The 22,935-nt window shown below is 42.2% G+C and overlaps 1 non-coding gene across 1 annotated transcript; it reads left to right on the forward strand.

Annotated features, from left to right (window-relative positions):
* The first annotated feature begins 16,870 nt into the window (after positions 1–16,870).
* Positions 16,871–16,944, forward strand: TRNAP-CGG (transfer RNA proline (anticodon CGG)). The gene has a single exon. It is a non-coding gene; the product is annotated as a tRNA-Pro (tRNA).
* Positions 16,945–22,935: the final 5,991 nt, after the last annotated feature.

Raw genomic sequence — 22,935 nt, forward strand, 5'->3', positions numbered from 1 at the left:
CCACATGAAGCAAACATGAATGAGCGTACTCACTTCACGGCCCATTTTTACAACGGTGAGATGTTTACCCTAATTATTTCCGCCCTGTCCACTGCAGTAAATATAATCGAGGACGAATTTACCGCCTTCTTCAGCAGAAATGTTCTGCATGAAGAGAGTTTGCTAGATTTTGCCAAGTGGTCACGTTCATTCCATGTATAATAATGCCATATGCATCATTACAAACAAGAAAACGTGCACACAGAGTTTAGGTGTCTATACTCCTTTAACAACATGGAAACTAAGCAGCATGACTACACAATGCAAACAACCTTGAATCTAGAGAACACCAAATGTGACCACAGGCAGAAGCCTCACTTGTGCTATTAACCAGGCATAACTTACTCTTTAAGAACAATAACACTTTCAGGAGCATGAGGGTTGTGTGCAGTCTTTAGCCAAATGGCAGATGTTCTCCAGTGTGAGAAAATAGTAGCTGTCATAGGAAAGGCTAAAACCCGCAACAACTGGATAGCTGACTGCAGGTGCTCAAAGAATTCTATAGTATCTTTTCAGGCTGCTTAAGAATTATCCCCTTCCTAAATCATTTATGGTCACCTCATTTCTGGTTTGCTGTGCATACTTACATGCTCTTACACCACACGACATTTGGAGTACTTCTGTTGGACAGAATTTGAAAATTAGCTGAAATATTTACAAGGTCCTGTCATGTCTGTCTTACGGAGAGCATATCGTAATTGAGGCAAACCTGAGGTAAGAAAAACACTATATCCACATTAAGAACAGCTACATTATGTGTGGTGAACACTGCAACACGTATATGCTAAACAAAAACGTTAACGAAAGTATACAGAGCAGCATGACAAACCATAACAAAAGCAAAAAATATGACAGAAGAGGCCATTGCATGTTTAATATCAGGAAAAGTAGAACAGACAAAAAGAAGCCATGCTAGTGTTAAAAAGAGAACTATGAACACACAGGTGGTTTTTGTGGACAAACTGCTCAACATTGTTTTACCGACATGTTTTCTGCTAATTTCCTCATATCACCATTCAAAAATATTTATGATAATATGTCATCCCCTTTTCATCCGAAATGACGTAAACAAGAGAAAACGTACGGTAAACTGAATGAATGAATATGCGCATACCACGTCCACAAAACCTGAACTGCAGCACCTATCCTGATGCCCTAATGACCATGTCACGTACTGCTGATATCCCTGCTCTAACAATAAATACCTAGGGCACAGAAGCATGCACTGCACATGCTTTTGATTTTCTTTAAAAAAACGTCTACTGCAGTGCCACAGCTACCAGCCTGTGTACTATACATAACAGAAACCAACACAAAGAATTTGCCTTCCATATAAAAAATACACCAATAAACAAACTAAAACCAATCCAGGGAGTGAGCATGTGTATTGCAGGCTAGAACTAGTGAGACAACTGAAAATAGTTTTTTTTCCTGCTTGTGCTGTTTACTAGTTTGCACATCCAAATTACATTACTTTTCAGCCCAGACATCAAGTTGCGCTAAACAGTTGCTACCGAGGAAAAAAAAGATGCGCCAACATATAGAAAACAACCTAGCAAGTAAATAAAGAGTCAAGTCTGCTGCACAAGTTGGAACAAGAGTGGTCTAGTTAACTGCAATTGGCCAGTTGATAACTAACGACCCTAATTCGTCTCGTTTACAAGACCACTAAAAATGTATTAAAGGAAAAAAAAAAACAACTGTTCCTGTTGTCAAAATCACAGCTAAGAAAAACCTCAACATGCATAGACAGGAAGCTGAACTCAAAAACCCAAGGTTAAAAAATGGCTTGTCAGTAAGCAGAGTATACCATGTCTAGAATGAACTGTACTGAGCCCCAATAATATGACGAGTTGAACAATCTGGGAACTATTATTCTGTTTCCCACAGGCAGAAAGTAAGTAAACACAGACCATTCGACTTGATACCACCTCATGATGCAAACTCTATCAGTTCCACACCCACTAGCACAGTGTTGCGCGAAGCAAGGGAGGGAAATGCAACAGAGAGAGTGTACCAACTTGAAGGAAGCCAATTGCATAACCGAATTGGTTCACATACACAAATTCTTCCAGCCTCGGAAGAACAACAGTGAACTGCAGTCGGCCTGGCACGTGACAAATAGGCATTTGGCATTTTGCATCTTCAACAGCAAGTTTTTCAGGAGCATGTGCAGTAAGCATCTTTGGCTCATGGATTGGCCCTGCAAACCAACACAAACTGCATCAACTGCACCACAACTGCGAAGTTAGCATACTTCGAAAATGAGAATGCCGGCAAGGTTTCGCCCCACCTTTCTAATTTTAAGCCACACAGTACGACTAGGGCGAACACGCAAAGAACTTAGTCAAAATGATGAACACTTTGACAAAGGTCCCCATATAAAAAAAGGCTTCAAGAAACAAGATAAAAATGTGCATACTTACTATCTGCCAAGCAGAAGAATGCCACCATGCGTAAAATATAATGCGCATGAAAATGCACATAAATATCAACATCAAAAAACTTCACAAGGCAGATCCCATCACCACAGTGGCAGCATTCAAGGCTCATGGCTGTTGCACCACGTACACCAGTGAAAATCCTCCCCCGCACATTGATGAGGACTTCTAGATGAGAACATCATAAGGTCTTAACATATGGCCAACAGCAGTCAACGGAATTTCGCTATAACGCTGACAGCCGCAGCAGGCATGTTGTCACGGCGCAGCACACACCACCACATGGAACCTGCAATAAGGTGATTTGATAGTGACAATATTAAGCATCACAGCTGCCCAAGTTAAGACACACCTACTGACTACCCACCATGAAATACTGCAGCTCCAATGGTTTCATACAACAGAAATGATTCAGTGCCATTTTGCACAAGTTATATCAAATAAAATGAGCTAGAACTTTTGCACACAGAGATGGGCATATGGTACCATGTTGCTTTTAGAATATGGGCACCATGTTTCTCTTAGAAATAATTGGATAGTAGGTAAAATTAGGGAACACCATTCGACTAGTAGAATCTCGTGCTTTTGAGGAATTGGAGACAAACCAGCACATGGGCTTATAAGTGACGCTGTAGTGGAGGGCTCCAGAATAATTTTGATGACATGGCGTTCTTGAACATATGCTGACACCACATAGCACAATGGCACTTTTACATTTCGCCTGCATTGAAATGTGACCGCCAGAGCGAGGATTTGATCTCGCGACTTTGGGATCAGCAACTAAATGCCAAAGCCACTGAGTAACCACTGAAGAAACAGACATGATACTAGGTGTTGCTGGTCAGATAGATTTACCCTCTTATACAACTCTCACACGCCAGCACTGTATAGCTCGTACACTGCTGGTATAGGTAATCATTAGCTGGTAGAGCTAAAACCTTGGTTAGGCTACCGCTGTTACGTGCCTCATTACATATGGTCTCTGGTAATCACAACTGCCTTCGTCTGCGAAGAACAACGTGACTCTAGCATGCACTCCTTAATTTTTTTTTTACATCTAATTCATCTTATCCGACACGTCATGTATACAGTAGAACCTCAATGATACAAATGTCATGGCATCGTGAAAAATATTTGTATCACCCTAAATTCGTATATAAAAAAACTGCAGCACATTTCACACTGTGTTAATGCGAGATTCAGCGACAGCTGTTTGGGGGTGGTGAATATATTTTTTATTCATTATTACAGTAAAAGGTCGTTAATTTGAAAATCTGGATTATTCGAACTGCCGGCGCAATCCCAGCCAAAGCCCATGTAAGTCTGTGGCGTCACAAGCTCGCAAATTTAGACAATGCGGGTCCTGCACCGGTTAACTCGAACAGGTTCCCAAAGGAAGGCTGTGTCTAGGAATGAAGGCGTGGCAAGCAATCGTCCAAATAGCCTTACTCAATCCTGAATTCCATGCTACACACCTGCTCGCGCACCTCCGTCGTACTATCGGGGACAAAAGTGGTATACTCCGCGCAGCGGGAGCCGGAGCAACGGAAAACTGCATCGTAACGCCATCTAAAGCACGAAACATTGAAACGAGTTAAGCGACATAACTGCAGATAATAAAGGGCTCCCATTGGCTGTCTCGATCCCAGATGTCCCCTGTAGATGGCATTACGATGCAGTTTTCCTTGCGTGGAGTATACCACTTTTGTCCTCGATAGTACATGCAACGGCAGGCATGGCAACGGAAAGCCCCATCCAACAACAGCCACACCACACAGTTTCAGTTTCGCCTTCCTGAGCTTCGTGGCAGACCGCATTAGCTACCCAACTTAGCTCCGCTATGCACTGTTTTGGGCACTGATTGGAGGGTCCCGTTAGCCTTTCTATCCCCATTTTTGTCTTCCTGTTTCAGTGACACTGACAATTTCCGTGTGCATGGTTCTTCCGTTCTTCCAGTGAGCTGAAACTGCACGCTCGTCACATGCCATGCGCAGTTTGTGCGATGAAGCCTCCTTACACACGAAGCTACAGTTTGTGAAGTGTCTGACGCAGTAGCGGGGAAGCTCCACCGTTAAAAATAAGTCATTTTCGCGCCGTTCTCATCTAGCTCAAAAACAAGCAGCCAAATAAATTTAATGTGATGCAAGCAGTTCCTGTTGTTTTTTTTTCAGGGAAATTCGATAATTTTAACTTTAGGATAACTCGGAAACTTTTCCCGGTCTCTTTATGCACGAATTAACGAGCTTTTACTGTATCTGTCCTCTCACATAGAGTGTGTGTGTGACCCACTAACTTTCCCTTGATTCCTCATTGTGCTTGGACCACTCAGCGTGGCATCACTGCATGCCGACCAATCAGCGTGACACGGTGTTGCGTCGACCCTGCAGAACTAGAAAGCGTGCCTTCAAGAGCTGCCGCTGTAAAATGAACAAAATTCACATGTGAGGCACAAGAAATGCAGTAACACAAATTTATTTATGGCTGACTGGATTTATTTATGCTTGGGTGCCACCCTACAGTGCACGCTGTGTGTACTGTATGACTGATGATCGCAGCGCAAGGCAATGCGAAGGCAACACTTAGTATTTGTCATCATGGTGGCGGTCCCTGCATTTGTATCATCCGTAGAGGCGCGGGACAGTGTTCATAACTGCCGACAATTCTGCACACTGTACACAATGTACACTGGCCAGGGAATTTTATGAACTTATGCTATATACTTCACATCAGTGCTGACTGTATCACCGATCGGTTCTACTGTATCAGAGAACTACACAACTTGTCAAAAAAGAGCGGACTTAAAACTTGGCAGCATAAGGCATTGAAAAGCAATAACAATGACCTTTACAACGACACCTAGAAAAATAAATTGACACTTATTTGCATGAAACATGTGGAAGGAAAAATGTCTGCTTTGCATTTCACATATTTAATATGTTTGCATGTTCATATTTATGCAGCTTTCTATCACTTTGATTAGGGTTAGAAGAACAAAATTTCTTAAAATAGGGTTATATGTACATCAATCATTTTCTGCATGGTTTTCAATTAACAGGTTTGACATTCAAAGCTACTTGTCTGTGCTGTAGCATTTTTTATGCTATCAGTTTTTATTAAACACCAATCTTAATGAAAGCTGCTAATAACTGGAGACCTCCATATTAGTAAAGAAAATGCGGTTTAATACACTTGTCAAGCGTGCAGGTTAAGTGCAATCACAAGGAGTGCACTTCGGCATCCCGAGTGGCACTTTAGGCAATATGGTGCTAAACAGGAAAGCACAAGGCACTCGTAGTAAAAAAAAATGGAGACAAAAAATGAGTGGAATTTTGGATGAGGTTGATGAAAAAACTCTTAAAAATTGATTGTTGGAAGTGATAGCGCAAATAAAACAACCAAATAAAATTATAAATAGAAGAAAAGCCAAGAACAGACAAGAGTATCCAGAATTTTGACAACAAACAAGATGGTGGCATGCAGCAGAGTTGCATCTAATCGCATTCCTTTGTTGTGCTACTTCGCTTGCACCTATAACAACCTATTTTCAGACAGCTTGCCTCATGCAAATGAAATAAAGCGAAGTTTCTCAATTGTTTGCTGCCTTTATTTCTTTGTGAAGGCAAGATTTATGGGTTATTAGCAGCATAATACTGCCACTCAATTCACAATAGGGCTTGTGGTAAATTATGCAGGCATCCAATAAGAGCTGCTGGGCTTATCCCTAAGAATTTGCTATTCACCTCTTTGAGTATACATGTCACCTGTTTCCTTCTGTACTTTTCTGAAAAATGAGCTACTTGCTGCAAAAAAGGCCAGTGTAAAATTAAAAGAATGAAGCAGAAAAGTTTAGTGCAATTAGTGTGTACTACAATATAAAGCTTAGGCTGAAAAAAAATACAACCATATGGGTGCACTAAAAATACTTTGAAGCTCAGAGACACAACAGCTAGACATAGTGATGCTGAAATACACACTTGGTCATGAGATGGGCAATAAATTTTACCAACTGGATGGTTTACAAGATACTAGTAGTTGGAACAAAATGTGTAACTTCCATATATTCCAGGCACTATTCACTGGGTCAGTAAAACAATACACAGTCAAGCCACAATTTAAGCAGACTAAAGGCATCATTTTAAGACTGACACAGCAGTATTATAACCGTAATGAAACGGCATCATTCTAAGGCACCATCAATTATGTTATGCCAAAGGCACAGTTGAGTGGGAACGGTGGGCCTGGGCCCAACATGCCACTTACGAGGACGCTGTTCTACGTTCTGCAGGTTATCCTGGGTTCCGCCGCGTTACGAATTGGGCACGTGTTATCGTGACGTCATCAGAGCTTACGGGTATAAAAGAAGCGAAGCAGGAATTCACCCTTAGTGGGCTCGGCGGACCCTGGCCCAACATGTCACTTACGAGGACGCTGTTTTACGTTCTGCAGGTTGGTAGCTATTGGAGCACAATTCGTAGCGATTGCCGAGGTATCGTGGTCCTGCCGTACCCCCGCCGTTGTCTTGTCTTGGCATATGAATGTTTTATCGCTTGCAAGTTGCTTTTTCGTGGCGATATCGAGAAGAATCCTGGCCCGACTCAAAAGGAAGATATTGAACAAATATTAGACGGCCAGTTGTCTCTTCAATCCGAAATCAGTGAAATGGAAGCAAAGCTAGTTAAGACTTTAAATATGGTAAGTGATATGCAGAGCCTAATACAAAAAATGGAGAAAAAGCTGAACGAAACATAAATCTTCACCGAGAAGCCCCAGGAAATACACACAACCTTGAAATGAATAGAGAATGTAATTGTTTTTCAAGCCAGAAAACGGACTGATCTCGAAGATCGAAGCAGATGGTCCAACCTATTCATTCATGGTATTGCTGAGGAACCTGACTAGACAGAAGCTACGGTGAAAGATAAAATAATAAAAGAAGTTTTTGAGGACAAGCTTCAAGTCAATCGCCAATCTATCGGACGCATTCATAGCTTGGGGCATTGGAACGATAACCACCCTGTAATTCTATATTTCCAGAATTTTTCAGAAAAAAAGACCATAATGGAAAATGCTACAAAGCTAAAAGGCTGAGGAATATCAATTCAGAATGATTATTCCCCATCTACGCTGCAGACACGAAAACTGCTTTGGGATAGCGCGAAAGAAGAGAGGGATCAAAAAAGAAGGTCACCCTTATTTATGACAAGCTGAAAGTGATAAAGATATGTTTTTCTGGGATAAATCCCAAAATAAACGTGTAAGAATAGTCTACACGGATAAGAGGGATCAGCAAAGCAAGGCATGACGGGGCTTGCAAGATCAGAGCAAACATTTGCGCATAATAAACATTACCGCGCGTAGTTTAGTTAATAAGAAAGACTAGCTCGAAATAACGCTATTACACCAGATCCCCACGTTACAGTGATTACTGAGACATGGCTTCACAGTGATGTGAATGATGACGTTTTTCCTCCTTCTTACACAGTATTTCGAAAAGACAGGAAATCTAGGGGTGGTGGAGTGGCTGTCCTAATTAAGAAACAAATTGAAGCCGTTTTGCAAGATGACGTACATGATATTGAATGCATATGTGTGATACTCTCCTGTTGGGGACAAAACATTGTTTATATTATAGTTATAGGCCTCCTAGTTCTGGAACCGACTACTTAACTAAACTGGAAAATCATATGTCAGAGTAACAAAACAGTAAAATTTTATTGATGGGCGACTTCAACTTTCCAGGTGTGGACTGGGAACTTCTTGAGTGTCTCTTTGCTTGCACTAAGCAAGCCAACGTATTGTTTAAAATAATGCCTACACACAACCTGACACAAATAGTTCAGGAACCAACCCGCGCAGTCGGTTCCATCAATTCGCTGTTAGATTTGCAGTTGATCCCTCGCGATATTGTAAATTTTACTGTTTCTGTAGAGCAAGGCCCTGTCTGACCACCACTTAGTGCTTCATTTCCTCTAATACGGCAAACAAAAAGAAACACTCATCGCCACGTTAATTTAAAGATTATTCGCGTGCCAATGACGCATCTATAATTGAACATCTGGAAACCTGCCTTGTTGATTTCGATGATACCGGTGTCTGCGCACTCTCGGACAGTTTTAAAAAAATCTGTATTGTATCAAAACTTTTGTACCAAGCAGGCACAAAAAAAGAAAGGAGACCCCATGGATGACACGCAATATAATTCAAATGAGGCGAAGGGTAAAACGGCACAAGAAGACACTCGCAGATCCTGAACTGCTCAAGGAATTGCTGGAGAATCTAGCACGTGCTAACGTGATTCAAAAGATCATTTCTTCAACACATCTCTTCAAAACTTTACAAAAAAGCAGCCAAGTAAGTTTTGGAATTATGTTAGTGAAAAAAAGAAAGCAGTCACACAAATTTTGGTGAACAACACTACGGTATGTGATCCAGACGCTATTGCTCAGCATTTTCTTTGTTATTTTCAAAGCGTTTTTTCTGCCCCGAGCACATGAACCGAAAACAGCCGACTGTATTATCCCGCCGAAGAGAATTTTATTTCTTACCCTGGTGTCTTTTCCTTGTTACTGAACCTGAAAAGGTCATGTGCCCCTGATAACATTCCAAACGCATTTCTGCGACGCTATGCCGAAACCCTGGCTAAATTCCTTGTGATAAGTGTTCGCGCTTCAATGTCCATAGGCAAAATACCTGATGATTGGAGGACAGCTCGAATTGTTCCCTTTTATAAAAAAGGAGACAGTCTTCTTTTGCAGAACTGCCGTCCCATATCATTGACGTCTCCGTGCTTTAAGGTATTAGAACATATTGGTGCACACTGTATGAACGAATTTTTACCAAAAAAAATCTAGTGCTTACTAGCTTCCAGCACGGGTTCAGAAAAGGATTCTCGACGGTAACGCAGCTAATTACAGTAATACATTCATTTGCTTCCTTCATAGATAATAAGAACCAAATCGATGCAATATTTTTGGATTTTAGCAAGGCATTTGACAATGTTCCTCATGATAAGCTAATTTTTAAAGTGAAAAAAATTGGCATTCCTGATATTTTAGTAACACGGATTACTGCATACTAAAAAGATCGCAAACAGTTTGTTGAAGTGGGTGGACATCGTTCGGGTTCTCTTCCAGTTTCATCCGGTGTTCACCAAGGAAGTATTTTGGGCCCTCTGCTTTTCCTTTTGTACGTCAATGATATTGTGATAACGATAACGTGCCCATCAGTTATTGTTGTTCAAGTTGTTAACGCACTAGTGCATACTCGATTGCTAGCTGACGATTGCATTCTATACCGAGAACTTACAAATGATTAAGATCGAAGTGACCGAGACAATGCTTTGAACAACGTTTTCGAATGGTGAGCCCGATGGGGCATGATTCTGAATGCCGATAACCCGAAAAACTATACATCATAGCTACGCATAAAAATTAAGCTCTCTCTCTCTCTCCAACAAGTATCCAACCACAAATACCTAGGAGTAAACATAAGTAGCAATCTATCGTGGTACTTGCACATAAACAATATCTGCCCTGCCGCATTTCGATGATTGTGCTGCTAAAGACAAACTAGAAAATCCCTCTTCTAACATTAAGCTACTCTTTTTACTTCAATGATTAGACCTAAACTCGAATATGCTTGCATAGTGTGGGACCAATATACTAAAAGTAACGTAAAAAATCTGGAAAGAATACAGAGAAGAGCTTACAGGTTTATTTTTAATAAATATGCAAGGACTGACTCCTCAACCACTTTAATGGAGATTAATAAAATTCAACCACTTGAACATCAGAGAAGAACGCTTAGGTTAGAATTTATTTCTCTCTTATTACATAACAAACTTGGTTTAGATCCCTCATCATACTTAATTCCGGCACCAACCCCACAAAATCGTCAATTTATCCCGTCTCTCTAACCCCTGTATTCGCTAGAACAGAAACAAGTTTTCGTTCTTTCCACGTACAATAACAGAGTGGAATCAGCAAATCATATTCATAATGAGTGTTAACCAATTATTACTATACTGTGTTGTTTTTTTACGTGTTGCGCTTTTTGTAGTGATCGACTTGTTCGCCCACCCTGCTTGGACTCACTGTGCGCAGTATTTTGTAAAAAAATAAGTAAATAAATAAATAAATAAATGAATAAATAAATAAAAATTAAGGGTACTGAAATTGTAGATAGCTACCATGTTGCTACACATAAATCTCATTCTAGTGTACTGTAGAAGAATTGCGCCACAACTATACAGTCTGACCACCTCTTCAGACACGAATGCATCAAGCTGCTCTGCAACATGTTTTGGCACCATCGGTGGGGGACACTGGTCTTCAAGACCAAACCAAAAAAATCGATTTTATAGAAATGACATTTGTGGAAAATGCAGCCATTATTTTCCAACTGTACCAATTTTCTCCATCAGGAATCAGTATTTTGATCATAATATTAAATCCAGATCACTGTGTAGCCTAAATTTATGCAGGAACAGATAATTTAATGGCATGAAAATTTTGGACATCTGGCTGTCTTAGTATGTCGATATCTTAACATCTTGGACATATAGAGATAAGGGAAGCTGAAGGCACATTGTGTGCAATAATCACAGCAGAACTTTTTATTCATGCTTCAAAAATTTACAATTTTGCAAAGTTTACCGATGCATTATATTCACACCTCTAATGTTGACATTCCATGTGCAGTAAAATTACTAATGAAGGTAAAATGGTTGACCAGTTTTGAGTATTGCACTTTTTACTCACCATACAAACAGCCATGGATTACAATTTATTTTTTATAGACCAGTTTCTTTTTGCACTGATTTACTAATAAATGACTAATTAAAATTAATAATCTTATGGAGTAATTTTTGAAAAAGGTAATTCCAGAGTTGAAATCAGTATAAAACCGAGCAAGGTGATGCAGTTTAATTAAGATTGGAATAAACATAAGGAAAATAGGTGCAAGACCAGTGTCCCCCTTTAATGAGAACATCCTGAAAAACCTCACTCATTTGTGTGTCACGCAGCCTGCACACAGGTACCAAAGTTTTTGTGCATCACGGATCCCACTGGAGCTGGTTCAGCCGCATTAACTCTGACCGACTTGGATCCTTCAGCACTGTTCCGCATCATACAAAGTGGACATTAATAGGTGCCCTACTCGATTGCTCCTGAGAGACTCAAGCTGGCCTCTTTTGCCAGCTACGCTGTTTTGTTTCATCTTCCTCCACGCCGTTCGTTCGACTGCGAAAAAAGCATCTCGCGATGCTCAGTGGTGCCAGCGCCTTCTTCTTACTGGTCACCCAGTAGCAGCAGTACCTTTCTGCCTCTGGTGCGGTAGTGGCATGGCCGTTAACCGTACAGTGAAGGAACACGATTTGACTCGAGCCGCGTGACATGGAAATCAGACTGTGATTGCCATGCTGATTAGAATAAACATGGCTTTGAGTTCTAAAAGACGCCTGGCACAGGTCCTGCTTACATCTGTGCTCTACAGCGGCAAGTGTCATGAATAGTACCACAAAAGAACAAAGCTGCTGCAAGAAACCTACAATGCCATCATGAAGCTCATGACACACTTGGGATCAGACTCCATTTGAAAATGATAATTCCGTCTGTATTTTGCATCCTTTGTAATTCCTAGTGTTTTGGAGAACTTCCAAACTGCACTGTTTGGAAATGCCACTGCTGGTATTTGCTGAACAAGGCGAGCAGACAAAAAGGGGTTTGCACCGTTTTGAAGTGTGCTCTCAGCAAGAAAATACAAGAACTTGCTATGTAGACAAGATAAAAGCACCCAATTGTAGCCCCTTTAAACTAAAACAGTGGTGCCATACCTCATTGCAAGTAAAGGCTGGCTGCAAAAACGACATCTCGACGAATCAGTCGCGATGCCTCTCCCATCTTGGCACGAAGTTCAGGATTGCCGACAATGCCCGCAGCTGTCTTGACATCTTTGAGGGGCTCATTCATGTGTTGGATGCGCCGAATAATAATACCATCCTGCACCCCTGTCAGCTCCATGATGTGTGCGAAGTGCTGCATTGTAAGCATAAAAAGGGGGCTATAATCAATAGTTTGTACCAAAGAATATCACCAGTTGCACCTACTGTTTGCTTAGAACCTTTGAACTTAAGAAGTCTTCAAGAGCAGCACATTAAACACATAAAAAAGTTGACAGGACGGTTACCACAAGATATTGAGTGACAGCTGTTAAGGTATCGATGATTTCCAATATGTTGAGGTAGAGAATATAAGAGCAACTTCATATCTATATAGTTCAAGAACGCTCTTCTTTAGTTTTCCAGACATACTCGCTATTCAACTAGCTCACCTCTCCAGTCCGTCGCTGTTGGTGCGCGGCTCTACCGTTCACACTCTCCTCATGCAGCGCATTTTGCAGCTGCTGCCGCAGATAGAGCATACCAGGTTACTCCGCTGTGGCCATACTCTCCCTCCTCCTTCCATGGTAATAACCCTTCCGATGGTTCCCATGGTAACTACACTCCGGTTATGCATTTCTATGTTCTCACCATACCCTCCTTCTTCCATGGTAACCCTTCTCCTTTTCCGACCTGTGTAACTACCAACCAGGTGGCTCCCGTCGCAGCCACCCTCTGGTTTCACCTTACACTTTCCCCATACCTTCCTCCTTTCATGGTAACCACCCTCCAAGTGGTTCCTGTAGTAACCTACTTCCAGTAAAGCTTTCCTATGCCCTCGCCTTACCCTCATACTTCCACTAAAACCATCCTCATTTTGGCTGTTCTTCCGGTCTTGCCACATCCTCCTCCTCCCACAGTAACCACCTTCCTGGCGGTTCCAGTGGTAACCACCGTCCGGTTATTCCTTCCTTCACTCTCACCACACACTTCTCTTTCCACAGTAACTACCCTCCGGTAGGTTCCTATGGCAACCACCAACCGGTTGCACCTTCTTACGCTTTCGCCATACCCTCCTCTTTCCACGGTAACCATCCTAGAGTTGGCGATTCCTCTGACCTGGCAATACCTTTGGTTCCAGTGGTAACCACCCACTGGTTATGCATTTCTCCACTCAAGCTATACCACCCTCCTTCCAAGGTAACATCCTCGGAGTGGTTTCCATGGCAACACACCCGCCGTGTATACCGACTGCTACAGCTACTATGACACGAAATCCAAGAACGAGCGCTTAACTGCTGTCACTGAAAAAACAACAACTTCAGCATGCTCTACACATAAAATCTCTACCAAGGGCAAGAAGAAATTGAAATTGATGATTGATGATGAATTTTTTGTGGCGCGAGGGCAGCTTTGGCCAAAGAGCGCCATGACACAAGGTAATTTCCATTGCACAAGGTAGGGTGAAAGAGCCATTTCCCAAGCATTTCACGCTAAATAAGCCGAGCACCAGGCAGAGGAAAGCTTTTATCCGTTGTATAATCGGTGGGTGCCCGGCAGCACTGGGGATCGAACCCCGCACCTCCTGCATGCGGGGCGGATGCTCAAACCACTAAGCGACCGCTGAGGTGCAAAGGGCAAGAAGAGAGAAACTTTTCCACGATAGCTATATCTGAATTAACATTGATTATTAAAGGTACACAATAAGCAACATGTTAGATAAGAAAGCGAACGGAATGAGTGCTTCACCCCATTTGTGTGCAAAAACTGGCAAATATGCATGACTACCCGACTTGTAATTTTATCCACCTAAAGAGAGACATGAAAATACAGTAGAATTTAGATGATCCATTCCTAGTTGTTACTTATCCTGGTGTTATTTTTAAAATTATACTAAACTGCGCCAAACATACATGGCCCTGCCACGCAGCCCCCACACTCCCATACACTATATTCCCACTTGATACATCACTGTTCCTAAGTATCCCTGCATCTTATGCTGCATTTTTGATGAATCAATGATTTTAGCAGCAGAAAAAATATGTAGCCAAACGAACAAAAATAGTGCGCAAACAGTCCTCAATTTTATGGACACAAACCTTCTATTTGCTCGACATGCATGAAAGATTGGGTAGAAATCTTGAACCACAATCATGAGGACACAGAGAGAACAACCTGATGTGAACTTGCTTCACGAGATGACAAAACCAAAATGTTTTTGTCCCTTGTACTAGTGACGGGGGAGGGCGTTTACTGTGTTCCACTGTTATTTCACTCTCTCGAGACAAGTTTAAATATAGAAACAAAGCAATACATCAATGACCAACTATGTGAGAAAAAAGAAGAAAAAGAAATAGGCCAGAAATGCTGCGACAAGCCATCTCGAAATCCAAACCATAGATCACAGTTTCCACATACTTTCAATAAATGCATTGTAGTAGCCATGACCAATACTGCCTTACTAGCACATTGCACAAGCATTAATAGTGTTGGCAGGCTGGCCAGAACGAACACAAGCAAACGTGCATCAAACTCGAAATTTTTTTGTTCGGGAAGACTTAAGCCCTCAAGCAGAAATTAGCTCAGTGGCAGCGGTAACAGCAAGTACACCAGTGCTTGCAGGGTTACTTTAGAGAAATGCAAAGATCCCCCACCGATGACGCATGATGACACTGCATCCCCTACAATGACACTACATCCACTACAATGACACATCACACAAAGATATCTTCAATAACAAAGTGCCGCAACTTCGAGATGGTGCTGACATCTTCCCGCATGGCCCGTCTCTTGGTCTCACTGGGTGTCACTGCCCTAGGAAATTGACTGTGTTTTCACCTCGTGTCAAGTACCGCAGCGCTAGTCGACGTTGCAAATTCGTTTACATCATGGTGAACCGCAGCAGCATCTTCATTATATGGAGTGCACAAATACAAATGCTTCAATGGTAACGGCATTGGGTAATTAAGAAACTTTGTAACATCGAGGAATTCGCTACATAGAGGTTAATTACATCCACGTTTAACTGTATTAAATGCCATTCAGAAATACTGCGAGGTCCGACAAGTTCAAGTGAGCAGAAAATTGATTTTGAAATGATAATTTGAGGACTTACTTGGAACAACTAATGTGGGGTGGAATCAAATAGAAAATGTCATTATCAAACTATTCAAAATTTCGACTCTTCACACAGCCCCAATTTGAGTGACAGCGCTTGCAGTATAGTCTCTGCAAACAGCATGTAGCAAAAATGCATGCAGAGAAATTTTTTGATTTTTTAAAATGTGCAGTGCTAATAAATTGGTTTTTAAGGAACCCATCGGCGACATGGTTGTTTTTTCTGTGGCTTTATTATAAGTAATTTTCTTTAAAAACCAATTGATTGGCACTACAAATTAAAAACAAAAACAAGTTAGAAACATTCCTCTATGCACCTTGGTCTCGGTGACTGTTGACTTCCTTAATATATATATATATATATATATATATATATATATATATATATATATATATATATATATATATATATAGAAAGATAGAGAGAGAGAGGAATTTAGTTTACGGGGGTTTAATGTCCCAAAGCGACTCATGCTATGAGAGACGCCGTAGTGAAGGGCTCTGGAAATTTCGACAATCTGGGGCCCTTTAAGGTGCACCGACATCGCACAGTATACGCGCCCCAAGAATATACCACCGCGGCAGGGATCAAACCTGCGTCTTTCGGGAAGCATCCGAGTGTGTGTGTATATATATATATATATATATATATATATATATATATATATATATATATATATATATATATATATATATATATATATATATATATATATATATATATAGCAGACAAGGCAAATGAGGTGAGGGGCTCGTTTGACAAACTTAAGGAAGCCAACAGTCACCGAAACGGAGGTGCACAGGGGAATGTTTCTATATTTTCTTAATACCTAGTGCCAAGCAATTAGTTTTAAAGAAGATTACTTATAAAGCAGCAGAAAAAACAACCATGCCGCCGGTGGGATCCGAACCCACGACTTTCCGAATATCGCGTCCGGTGCTCTTACCAACTGAGCTACGGCGACGGCTGTCCAATCTGCTGCTCTCGTGGGTATTTATGTTTATTTTGGTGTACGCGAACCTTGAGAGTGTTCACCAGCGCCACCCTCTACCATAGCGGCGGACGTAGCACGTCCTGTAATACCGCGAGCATGACGTGGAACGTCATCGAACGGCGAGGGCGGAAACTGTGCGAGAGCCCTCTTAAGCAACCTGTGGCATCAAGACTACTGCCAGAACCGAGACCCTCGTTAAGCTGTTAGCAGACAAGGTAAAGTAAATGAGGGGCCCGTTTGACAAACTTATGAAGGGAGCCAACAGTCACCGAAACCAAGGTGCATAGGGGAACGTTATTTTTTATGTATTTTTTTAATGTGTTGTGTTTATCAGTGGGATAATATTACTGAGATTAATAAATCGCTTAAAGAAAATTACTTATAAAGGTTAGACAGCCGTCGCCGTAGTTCAGTTGGTAAGAGCACCGGACGCGGTATTCGGAGGTCGTGGGTTCGGATCCCACCGGCGGCATGGTTGTTTTTTCTGCTGCTTTATAAGTAATTTTCTTTAAGCGATTTATTAATCTAAGTAATATTATCCCACTGATAAGCACAACACATTAAAAAATACATAAAAAAATAACGTTCCCCTATGCACCTTGGTTTCGGTGACTGTTGGCTCCCTTCATAAGTATATATATATATATATATATATATATATATATATATATATATATATATATATATATATATATATATATATATATATATATATATATATGGGTCCTTGGACGCAAGATAATAAGCTTAGTTTTTAATTAAATAAAACGGAGTGCTTGAAGCACTCTGGCTCGGGTCGGCACGGTACTGCACTGCCTCCGGGATCGGCCCGGGGCATAATAGCGCGCGCTTTTCTTTCTATCTTTGCTCTCCTATCCTTTAACTCTCCTACTTTCAGCAAGCGGCAGCAAGCGTGGTTCGGCTTGAGCCAGTTGACAGGCCCGTGCACTTTCCTTTTCTTTCTTCCTTTCAGCAACAACAATAGCCCATGTGCATAGATAGAGCGTTTGCAGTGCCTTTTCGCCGAATTAGTGCAACAAAATTTTTGTATGATCAATCGTGTTGGTTGTCGCTCTCGCTGCCGTGAGTCTGGCTGTGCTAACGCTAATGCCGAAGTGGCAACCCTTCAGAGAAAGTTGAGAAAGCGGAAGTGGCGGAGGTCTTTCTAGATGGCGTACTTCATGGGTGCGTACCGTGATAACGCAAACATGATGTGTAATACACGCCAAAGCTCACGGGCTGCATAGCCTTTTTTATTTGTGTGAATTCATCACAGCTCTCGGACACCGTAGACCTGTTCCCGTGCGAGGTCCTAGGGAGCTCTCGCTTACTCAGGCATTCTGCTCAGAAGCACACTAGTAAACAGGTCGTCACATGCGACTCCAACGGCATGCTAAAACACATGCCGACAGAAGCTTGGAGAAGCAGAAGTCCATTGTCTTCATACTGGGCCTGCCGGGGCAAAGTCTGTTGTTTTAATTTGCTGAAAGTGCACATAGTTTTGGTGAATAAATTAATTATTTTTTCAGCGATTTCACTTGCCAATCTCGTTGTGCAGCTATTGCATTTGTATGCACATTTAGTTTTTATTAACCATGAAAGCAAGCACTTTATGCGCCTTAGCAGTCTTCCGAAGGTTCCTTCACGTATATTATTTTTCATGCAATATTTTTACAAACCCTAGTGCCCCTTCATTTATGACGAACAATTTGCTGTTTTGTGATCGCGTTTCTTTTTTTCTAGAGTAGCTGAAAAGGCCTGTCCTTCATGGCCAACTACTTCGCTGGAGGTGCCTAGGCACCAGGCTAAAGAGCTCGTGGAGAAGGCTGGAAGACATCCTCATGCATGGGTTTTGAAATATATAACGCACAAAGCATTACGAAAGACAAATCGGGTCTGTCACAAGCAACATTCTCTAGAGTGGCTCAGATATCAAAAGGGCCACTTCACTGCAAGTACTTATACATCAGTAGCCTGTGAAAACACTCTTAGTATAAAATTCACACCACGGATTTATTCATTCCTTACTAAAATCCTGAGAAGCAAACCTATCTGACCCCTAGCCGAGGTTGCTGGAACTGCGAAAGATAGCAATGTGACTGTTTCATACAAAAATTGCAAGAAATAGAGCCAAGGACCGCAGACGTGCAAGACAGGTATCGCTCCACACTAGTTCATTTTCATAGGGTGCTCTCCTCATGACATTGCTTGTTTCTCATTCAAGTTCTGTGAGGGTGAGAGATGATGTTGAGACCATGTGCCCCATGAAGCCGGCAAATTTCTTTAAATATTATGAGGCCACACTTAAACAGCAGGCAGGTGAAGCAGCTCGCCTTAACACCATATAAAAGATGCCACTTCACGTTTTGCTGTTATTATTATTTTTGGTTTAACACTGTGCCTTATGCGGCCACTTTATTCAGGGCATTGAAAGACCAGACTGATGAAATGTACGTGACACAATTCATGTCGCACTTCCTTCAGAAAGTAAGGTGTTGGGCATTCCAAGGTGACACTGGCTCTCACACAGGTAGTTCATGAACTAATAAACCGTCACGCACCATCCTGCAGCTTAGTGTAGGGCGCAGAGGCGTAGCCAAGGGGAAGGGGGGGGGGGGGGCGTTTTGGTGCTAGAACCCCCTAAAAATTCTTAGTGCTGCATTCTCCCTCCTCTCGGCCTTTCTTTTGCCCATACTATTAACACACCGCATCGATATAATAAAATAGAAAAACAAAAAAGAGTGTCGGTTTATTCTCGAAAATATTGATGTACGTTGTCGCGGCTCTAAAGTAGGAAGCGGAAATTATTGCAGAAATAGTCACCCTTCTTCGCCATCGCATGACGTATGGCACTCCTTTTAATTGCTCTCACAGTTCACGCATTTCAACATACCTGTTCACATCGGTCTACTATTTCATCCTCTGCATTGTCCTCTGTCGCGAAAATAAACTTTTTTTCTTCAAAGCACCTTTACGGCTGGGTTCAAGTTCTCATGAATTGGGAAGAAGATTTGAGAAATGATATCTGGTCGCGGTTGCTGACTATGTTATAGTGCAGAAGCTTCTGTGTTGTTGCATATTATGTGAAAATATAGTAGACAGCCGCGATTTTTTGTACAAATGTCTTGTTTTTCAGAAAAAAAATGTCCTTTACGATTCAAGTCTTCCATGTCTTGCGTGCACTCGTATTCTTCTGTAGATATTACACGGAACGGAACAACCAAACCTTGCGGCTTTATTAAAGCAGAACAATGACTAAGATATTGTTTTCTGCGCAGGCTGTCTTTCTTTTTATTTTTCTTACTGGATGCGCATAACACTTCATGAAAAATATTTCGGGCTACGCCACTGATAGTGGGCATCCACATCGGTACGTACGACGTAAGTTCGTCCTAATGCACAGAAATTGTAAATCAAGGCCACACTCCACATAAGGGTTAAATTTGTACAGCATACAGTGCAACATTTCCAGAATGAACGCCAATTTACCAGTTAAACAATTTATGAAACCTCATGTCCACCACCTATTCTATCTGGAAGGATTTAGTTTGGTTCCACAGCTTTCATAACCCTCTGCTGTTCCATTGAAGTTCTTCTCCTCCTCTTCATAGTTTTCATAACTGTCAAAAAGGCTCCATGCGGAGTTATGAAAGCCAATATTACTTTATTGCCACCCAGATGTCATATCTCATTTTGTTATTTACCTTATTGCTTTCAAAACATTTGCTGTTTGTAGTGTATAGGTCTGCAAGGATTCACACTAACAATGTTTTTTTTTGTAGGGGCTCTGTGTTTCATTCACTTGAGGTTTCACTATACGTAGATGTTCACCAGTGTTTTTTGGGTACTGCTGGCGGAGATTGGTGTGAATTTTCTACACTAGGCTTTAGTAAGCGCGATAATCCTTTGCAAGTGAAGGTGTGTGATTGCTATGAAGTAATGGTTGGAATGGTTGTGATAGGCGAGTGCCATAAGATGGCAGTGTCATTTTTCAACAATAAACACCACTTCGCACTTAGCGTGAACAATAGTGTCGTTTATGTATCTATTCCTGTCTTTAATGTGAATGACATCATTGGCACTGAATGGGACTGTTCCCTCCCCTCGGGCTATGATGTGTTTAATGTGAGGAGTGGGTGATGACGTGTTTGGCACTGCTGTTTCAAGAGAAAACAGGTGTGTCGATCTTTTGGGGTTTGTAATAAAGATACTCAATGCATACTGTCGATGTGAATGTTCTTACTAACGGAAAAACACGAAAATTCATTTTCAATGCAAACTCATTACAATGATGTTATGGTTTAGGCATGAGAAATGCTGTAAAAGTTGAAAATTCAAAGATAACACTGATGTATACGTAACCTAGAAGTGAAAGCGTAAGGCATGTATAAATTTATGTATTAAAAAGTTGGGACGAGGCGTCGCTATAGACAAGCATCATGTTTGTAGACAAAGATGGCGCTGCGGTCGGCAGCGACGTGCGGTGCAGGCAAAACTCGGAACGCTTACACTGCGCCAAGTGACGCTGCAGGCCTTCGAAACCAACTGGTGTATGCGAATATTTCAAGCATTCGCGTCGCTTGTGGTTAGAAACTTTTTTGTTGATGCTCGGAGAGTAGTTTGCACTTTTTCAGCCTGTTCGCCAGACGGAATCAGTAGGCGGAGCGATGCAACTGGTGCTTCTCCGCTCCTAGTTGGCGGGAAGTAAGAGCGCAGCGCTACGGCGGGGAAAGCGCGAGGTATGGGGAGAAGCTCATTGCCCACTGGCCGATAAAGCATATCCGATTGCTAGCGCAAGATAGGACGATGTGATGCACGACACGAATCAGCTTTCCCACACGACGAACCTGTAATGTGCTTCCTATTTTCACCGAGCCGCCTCACTCCGGAGACCTTGGAAACTAATGAACACTATAGCTGCTTTGAATAAGGCAGATGCGTTCCGAGAGCTCCACGAGCTCATGCACAGACGTTTTCCTCGAGGTCCAAACGAAATTTACGCTCACTCTGCTAGGCTATAAAATTTTGGTGTTTATTCTATAATTTATTCATGTGTGCGCATTCTGCTTGACCGGAGTGGCTTTTGGCGTGGAATTTGCAGTGTTCGCAGGTTCTGGTCGACCTACAATGTGAAAATTCAAATAATTTGCAAAATAACACTGCGCGACTTTGTCGAGATCCTCGCGTCGTTGTACCGGTGTTAAAACGACAAACTTGTTGAAATAACGCGAGAATGAAAAGAGATAAAACCGCCGTGCGTACTACTATCAGAATCCGGCGCTTCTTCAAGCGCGGCACGGTGTGAACGCTGAAGCCGACTGGCGGAGCTTTTTGTCTTTTGTTCGCGCGAACTGATTCCCGGGACGTTTTCCCGGTGATAAGCACTTGAAAATGACCTCCTACGTTCAACTTACGGTACCAAGCATACAGAATATCGGGCCTAAGTTTACGCTGAGAGCACAACAGAGTGAGAACGAGTTGCAGGCGTTACTTGATTTTTGCACTGTTCACCACACGACCGAAGAGCAACGATGCGAAGTCAGACACACGAACCAACTTATAAGATTATTAGAGGGGCGAAACGAGCTCGGCGTAATAACCTACGAGCTCGGCGGTCACAATTAGCCGCGAAGCCGATCCGTCGCCGAACTTGTCTGGCTCCTCGGCTCCTGCCCGACGCTTTCGTGCCTATCTGACTGCGAGAAACTTGTGGAAACTTATGCCGCTTTCTTTCTTCTGCATTGCGGCTCAACCAACCGCACCGCAATTTGTCGGCACGCCGTGAATTGTGCCCCAAAACACGCAAGCAAGGCGCACCAAATGGGGAAGGTCCTGTTTTTTGTCTACACAGCGAAAGTCACTGCTGATGCCAGCGTCGCCGCATCCCTTTGGCGTCAAGGCCTGACGCTTGTCTATACTGCTTGATGGCCAGTATTGATCGGTTATCAAGAAATGAGAAATGGAAGACGCGGTAACTTTCTCACATCTCATTGGACACCTCAATCGCGCCTTGAGGGAAGAGGAGAAGGTGGGAGTGAAAGAAGAACGAGAGAAAGCGGTCCATGTTAGGGGGATCCGGAACAATTTCGACCGCCTGGGGATCTTCAACACGCACTGATCTCCCACTACATCCGGCGGTATTTTCGCTCATGTACCCCGGGCAATACTCCCCCCAATATAACAAGTGCGGCAACAGAGCCTCATTAGACTATATCTTGTGGAGCTCTCCGGAGGGTCCGCCTCCTCCGTACCTAATTCAGCTCCTAACTACCAAGCAATGGGAGGCCATGCTGCTCAGATCTGTCCCGGAGACTCAACTGTGAGCCAATGAGGTCGCTATAAGCCATTGGATGACGGCCATCTAGCGCAACCAAGACATCACCTTGAACCACTTGCAACCGGTGAATAAATGTTTTTAAATCCAATTCATATTCAGTGCGCGGAATGCAAAATAGAAACTTGG

The sequence above is a fragment of the Amblyomma americanum genome, chromosome 1 (genome assembly GCF_052857255.1).
Source record: "Amblyomma americanum isolate KBUSLIRL-KWMA chromosome 1, ASM5285725v1, whole genome shotgun sequence".
Lineage (NCBI taxonomy): Eukaryota > Metazoa > Arthropoda > Arachnida > Ixodida > Ixodidae > Amblyomma > Amblyomma americanum.